Consider the following 7,638-nt stretch of genomic DNA (forward strand, 5'->3'; position numbering starts at 1 on the left):
CCAGTCCCTCCCCCATGTCTCCTCTGCCTCTCCTCTCTCACAATCCACTCCTCCTCTGTTTCTTTTCAGAAAAGGGCTGGCCTCCCATGGATATCAACAAAACATGCCATATCAAGTTGCAGAAAGACTAAGCACCTCCCCTTTTATTAAGACTGGGCAAGGCAACCCAGTATGAGGAATAAATAGGGTCCCAAAAGTCAGCAAAAGAGTTAGAGACAGCTCCTGCTGTTAAAAGTCCCATGAGAAGAGCAAGCTACACACTGTCCCATCTGTGTAGAGGGCCTAGGTCAGTCCCATACAGATTCCCTGGTTCTCAGTTCAGTCTCTGTGAACCCCTATGAGCCCAGGTTAGTTGATTCTGTGGGTTTTCTTGTGATGTCCTTGACCCCTCTGGCTCCTACAATCCCTCCTCCCTCTCTTCATCAGGATTCTTCAAGCTTGGTCTAATGTTTGTTGTGGGTCTCTGCATCTGTTTCCATCAGTTGCTGGATGAAGCCTCTCTGATGACAATTGGGCTAGGCACTAATCTATAAATAGCACAATGCCATTAGGCATCATTACATTGACATTTTCTTTTTCCAGTTGTTTTTAATCATATGCTAGGTTTTTGGGCCACCCAGCCTTTGGGACTTGGCACTCCAGGCAATGTCAGGGGTGGGCTCACTCTCGTGGCATGAATCTGAGGCTGTACCAGTCATTGGTTGGCCACTCCTACATCTCTGTGCCACCCTTACCCCAGCACATATTATAGGCAAGACAGACTGTAGGTCGAAGGTTATATGGTTTGGGTTGGTGTTCCAGTCTCTCCACTGGAGGTCTTGCCTTGTCACAGGAGATTGTCAGTTCAGGCTATTTACCCTCCATTCCTAGGGGTCTTAGCTGGGGTCATTCTTGTAGATTCCCATGAATTTCCCTTGTATCAGCTTTCTGCCTGATCTCAAATGCACCCACCCCCTTTCCAATCATCTCAGTCATTAAAGGCTAGACTCACAAACCAAAAATAGGTGTTTGAATGATTCTAATTGGCGGCACTGCTTTGGGAGGCTGGGGAACCTTTAAGAAGTAGATTCTGACCAGGTGTTTGAAGGTTTAGCCCAGGCTTGGTTCTGGTTTAGTTTTCTCTGCTCTTATTTAGTTACCAAGTGAGAAATGTAGTGGGAGGCTGCTTGTTGGTTCCCAGCCGCCCGGTGAGCTTAGACCTGAAATAATAACACAGAAACTGTATTAATTAAATCACTGCTTGGCCCGTTAGCTCTAGCTTCTTATTGGCTAACTCATACATATTAATTTAACTTGTTTTTATTAATCTGTGTATTGCCACGTGGCAGTGGATTACTGGCAAAATTTCAGCATGTCTGACTCTGGCGGTGGCTCCATGGCTTCTCTCTGACTTTTCCCTTCTTTCTCACAGCATTCAGCTTAGTTTTCCCTGCCTAGCTAAGTTTTGCTCTGCTATAGGTCCAAAGCAGTTTCTTTATTCATTAGTGGTTAATTCCAGCACACAGAGAGGACTCCCACATCAGAGAAACACTGCTTTGGGGTCCCACCCATGCAGACTGAACTGCTTCTCCATATGCTTTCCCTTCACTGTGATAGACTGAAATCTCCTGAAACTGTGAGCTGAAAATAAAGCATTCCTCTCTGAAGTGACTTTGTCACCATGATGAGAAAAGTAACAAACACAAGGCCCATATTTTTTAGCCCCATCCATTGTTTTGGCAGTCTTTTATTTTTCAGTTCAGCAGTGAGCAGGGTGTCCTAGATTTGACAGGTGTTCAGTAAATGTCAACTCATGGCAAAGAGTTACATTATCGGATCCAATCCTCCTACTCTTGAACCCTCTTTAGGAATCACTGCCAATAAAAACCTGGTCATGTGGGTAGATCTCATGGACTGGTGGTAGTGTGCTCCCCTTGACTTACAATTTCAGAAATTCTCAGTAAAGAAGCGATATAGTATCTCCAGTATGTGTCATACCTAGGTGACGTCACCATACATTTTCAGGACGGCGACTGTACTTGCACCACATCAGCGGCTTAAACCAGATGGGGGTGAAGCTGATAGCCAGGCACCCAAATGTCTAGGTTAGGACACTGCTCAGGATGGGTTAAAATGGCTCAATGCTTCCTTCTATCAAAGGCAGCAGTTAAGGGAAAATTTAGGATTCGCTTTTGTCTTTGCGGCTTTTGAACATGTGACCTGTACAGAACCAAGTGCATAGCTCTATGATGAGGTAGAAGGCTGAGAATCACAACTAAATTTATACTGCTAATTGTTTATTTCTTAAGTGGAAACCTAGCTGTCCCAGTCGGGTTTTGTCAACTTGACACAAGTTAGACGGATCTGGGAAGAGAAGTCTGAGCTGAGAGAAGGCCACCATCAGATTGGCACGGAAACAATTTGTAGGTGCATTTTCTTGATTGATGATTAACGTGGGAGGGCCCAGTCCACTGTGGATGGTGCCTCCCTTGAGTAGGTGGGCCCAGGTTGTATAACCAAGAGGCTAAACACGCCATGGAGTGCAAGCCAGTAGTCAGCATTCCTCCATGACTTCTGCTTCAGTTCCCAGCCCTAGTTCCTGCCCTGACTTCCCTCACATGGGCTATAAAACGAAATATGAAACAAACCCTTTCTTCCTCCAAGTTGCTTTTGGTCATTGTGTTATTACAGCAACAGAAACCTGTTTAAGACACCAGCAAAAGGAGTATTTGACTTTGATTTCAAAAAGCAAGTGTTATTATCTGATTCTTCCTGCCTTTCTTAAATTCCAGAGGTCCTACCAAGAAAGTTTGTAAAGTTTACCAGCAAATTAGAACAAGCTAAAGCCCTGTGGTGGGTTCTGGGGTTACAAAGATAGACAATCCATAGTCCATGCCCGCCACAACTTAGCAAGGAGTTCAGGCATAGCAAACCATAACCCAGGATGGAATGAAATAAATGCTGAAAGCAGAGAGAAGAGAACAATAACCCTTGGCCACAACCTGCCCTTGGAGGCAGCTGATAAGACAGAACTCTATGTGCTTTCTGACAAATTGCTTTTAAGATCTAGTATTGAGCTTGAGAGGGTTAAGTACGGGCCTTGTTTGCCAACCAGGCTTGAGAGATGTATAATGAAACTCATTTGATGGGGCTTTCTGAAAGCAGAAGTGCTTTGATGAGAGACAACGTCCATTTGTCTAGTCATGATTGTGGTCTGCTTGCTTATACAGAAAGGCTTTGTTGTAGAGGGCTCCTCTGACAATAGAAAGGGCTTGCAGTTTTCCCTGCTGGCCAAAAGAGGGCACTTGGAGCTTTCTGATTGCTGTTTGGGGGCACTAGACAAGGCTAGATTGTCCAGGTCCTTTCCTACTTTCAGAGAAAAGGCGCAATTAAACAGGTCTTGGTCCTAGAGGGGTGTGGAAATCTTCTTTGGTCTTTTTAACCTGAAGATTGGTGTTCACATTTGTATGTGTGGACCCAATATTAGCAAATTGTTATTTTTATTTTTTTGCAGATGTGTTGAGAAGCAACATTTTAGTGTTAAGAGGAACTGAGGTTTTGACGGACAAAGTGGACCCTTTTGCCAGAACTCTGCTCAAGTGTGGTTTGTTTGGACATTTGACTGAGAGGCCTCATCAACATCCCTCCTGTCTCTCAGTTGAGAATCTGTATTGTTTGAGGTCTGTGGATAGTGGCAGCTCCTGAAGTTCTCAAGATGGGACCATTAAGCTTTAAAGCAACATCCTGAGGATTGGTCTGAGGGACCTGTATAAACATGGCTGGCTGACACCTCACAATGAAGGATTAGTCTTATGTTTTGCCTTCAAGGGCAATCCTGTCTAGGGGCCAGGATGGACTAAGAGAGATCTTGAGGCAGGATCAAGGGGACTCTCTAAGAATTGCCACTAATCCTGTAAAAACAAAACAATGAACTAGACAGCCTGGGTATAAAGTAGGATGTGGGAGTTTTAGCTTCCAACCAAAACGGACTGAGCTGCACCATTATCTTTGAACCCTACTTTCCTGCGTTTTAGCTGTCCCTCAGTTACATATATAAATAGAACTGGTCTTTCAGCTGTTACTGATAGGATTCATTTTCAGAGAGGGGTTAGGGCAAGCTGTGTGTGAACATTCATGCTATTTTATCTTCTTCTTCTTTGTCCCCCATGCCAAGCCCAGTCTCTGACACACAGCCATAGTCCATCAAATATTTGTTGAATGAAAGAAATAGAGTGAGCAATGCCTTTTGAAAAGAAGAGCACTTTAGTAGTTGATACTTTATTGACTCAGCGTTTCTAATAGTAATGATAACAATGCCTGATGCATATAGAATGCTTAAGAAAATTAATACATATTCTTCATAGTTTTGTCCTCAGATCTGTAGTTGAGGAAACGAGTTCAGATTTCAAAAAAAAAAAAAGAGTTTTAAGTTTAGGCAGAACAGAGAAACCCTATAATTTGATCCTCAGTGTGGACCGTTTTGAGAGTAAATGAGAGTGCCGTTTAGTAAGCCGGATCAACAGCACAAATAAGACTCTACTGGCAAAGTCAGTGTACAGTTACCCTGTGAATAACTGACAAAGGGCATCTGGTTCTTCTGACTCTATGTTCTTTGTGCTACAGCATCTCATGCAATACAGATTCTGTTTCTTCCATTGTTAGAAACCTCCCCAAGAAGACATTACAGTTCTCAGCACGCACATATCAAACTTGGGAGCATCCAATTCCACAAAGACAAATGTTAATAGAGAGTAAGCCACAGATTAACTCCAACACAGCAACTATGGTCGATTTTAATACTCCTCTTTCCCCAATGGGCTCATCATCCAAACAAATATAAAACCAAATCAAAACCAAAGAACAGCCCCCCCAACAACAAAACAAAGAAATATCAGAATGAAATGGTTTCATTAATGAAAAGGCCCTGACAAAGATCTATAGAATATTTCACTCTAAAATTACAGAATACACATTCTTTTCAGTCTCTCACAAAGAAAACTTCAACCAATTTAGGGAAACTGAAATTACTGCATGTATTCTTTTTGACCACAATAGAATGAAGCTTGGAATCAGAAAAAAAAATAAATGCTGTAATATAAACAAACTCAGTAAGATCAAACACAAACATTATTGAATGAAGAATGGCTTGTTGAAGAAATCTAGGAGGGAATAAAAAGAATTCCTGGAATTAATTGAAAAAGAAGAAACAACATACGCAAACCTCTGGGAAACAAAGAAAGCAATCCCAAGAGGTAAATTTATACCCCCAAGTGCTTACACTAAATAATTAGAAAGACCACAAATAAACAACTTAATAGTGTCACCCAAGATTTTGGAAAAACAAGAACAAATCAAATCCCAAAGCAGCAAATGGGAAGAAATAATGAAAAACAAGGGTGAACTTAATGTCATGGAAACAAACAAAAACTCATACAAAGAAAACAAAAGGTGGTTCTTTGAAAAGATAAACAGTTAGCCAGAAGAAAGGGAGATGGCCCAAATTAACAAAATTAGAGATAACTAGGAGGCATCACAACAGATATCAAGGAAATTCAGAAAATCATACGATGTGCTTGGAAAATGTATATTCCTCTAAGTTGGGTTCCTAAGAGATTGTGAGATTATAAAGAGGTGGGATGTAAAAGTAGCCTTGAATGCCTGTTAAGAAAAAGTGGCTCTTGGTCAAGAGAATAGCATCTCCGTCCTGGGTGTAGTTCTATTATTCCAATGGGGCCAAGTCAATATTCTGACCAAGGAACCTCGCCCAGGAAGGTGGGCTCGTCTTAAACCATGATAATGCAATGGATGGAATAGTAAATTATTTGTAAGAGAGGGCTAACTCAGGATTGTTGTCAGTTTATATATGTAATGCAATCCCAATCAAAAGTTCCACATCATTCTTTATAGAAATACAAGGAGCAATCTTAAAATTTCCTGAAATTCAAAAGACCTTGTCTAATCAAAGAAATCCTGAGCAAAAGGAATAATTCTGAAAACATTACCACACCCAATCTGAAGCTATGCTACAGAGTCATAGTAACAAAAACAGCATGGTACTCCACAAAAGAAGTCATATAGATCATTGGAACAGAATAGAAAAACCATATTTAATCCATGAAATTATAGCCACTTGATTTTGACAAAGATGCCAAAAACACATACTGAGGGAGATGACATTTTTGAAAAAAAATGCTAGTGGGAAAACCATATGTCTACACATAAAAGAATAAACCAAGGACTCTCTCTCTCTGTTGCCTGGACAACAATCAACTCCAAATGAATTGAAGACTCCAAAGTAAAGTTAGAGACTCTGAAGTGACTAGAAGAAATGGTATGGGGTATGCTTCAAGACAGCGTAGGCCTTCTTATGTGGAGTTTTGGGTCTCTCAAGGCTATCATCTATGACCATGGAAACCAAACATTTCTGTATAGCCAAGTGAACAGCAACCCGAGTGAAGAAGCAACCTCCAGAAAGGGAGTGAGTCTTTACCAGTTTTAACATTCAACAGAGGATTAACTTCTAAAATGTACATGGTATTAAAAACACAGTATAAAGACAAAAAAGCAATTAAAATGGGCTATTAAGCCAAATGGAGATTCCTTGAAGGAAGAAATACAAATGACTAGCAAACACTGAAAAAATTATTCAATATCCATAGCCATCAGAGAAATGCAAATTTAAAGTTCTTTCAGCTTTCTATCTTACACCAACTATCACGAAGAAATTGAAAGACGATGAACGCTCTTGTGGATGCGGGCATAGAGCAACCCTGATTCACTATTGGTGGGAATGTAAGCTGGTGCAGCCTCTCTGGAAATCAGTGTGGAGTCTCCTAAAATGTGTTGTTGTTTTTTTCTCAAAATAGAACTGACATATGAACCAGCTATGCCACCTGTCTAGGCTACTTTTCCCATGCTGTGATAAAACACCACAACCAAGGCAACTTATGAAAGAAAGTGTTTAACTTGGGGGCTTATGGCACCAGCGGGGCGGGAGTCCATGACATTCACGGTGGGGAGCGTGGCAGCAGGCAGGCATGGTGGCCGAGCAGGAGCTGAGAGCCTGTTCTTGATCTACAAGCACAAGGTAGAGAGAGTGGACTGGGGATGGGAGGGCGTTTGAAATCTTACAGTCACCGCAGTGACAAACTTCTAATCCTTCTCAGCAGTTCCTTCATTTGGGATCACGTATCAAATATATGAGCCTATTGGGCCATTCTCATTTGAACTATGGCACCAGTCCTGGGCATATACCCAAAGGACTCCGTATGCCACCACAAAGATCCTCATTTATCTATATCCCCTACTGCTCTAGCCACAGGACCTGACATGGACTCATCCTAGATGGTTATCAACTAATGAATGGTAATGAAAATGTGGTCTATACACGCAATGGGATTTTATTCAGCTATAAAAAAATGAAATGCATAAATTTGGAATTGAATAGATAGAACTGGAGCAAATTATACAGAGTGAGGTAACCGAGGCTCGGAGACAAACACCGTATGTTCTGTCTCATATAAGGGTCCTAGTTAAACTTTGAGAATTGTGCATTTAACTTAGAGTACCTATAGAATCTGGGGAGCCAGAAAGGGTCCTTTGGGCTGGAGAATGCCTGAACATAGAGGGATAGTAGAATCTAGGTGATTTGAAAGTAGG

The sequence above is a fragment of the Microtus ochrogaster genome, assembly GCF_000317375.1.
Source record: "Microtus ochrogaster isolate Prairie Vole_2 chromosome 14 unlocalized genomic scaffold, MicOch1.0 chr14_random_1, whole genome shotgun sequence".
NCBI lineage: Eukaryota > Metazoa > Chordata > Mammalia > Rodentia > Cricetidae > Microtus > Microtus ochrogaster.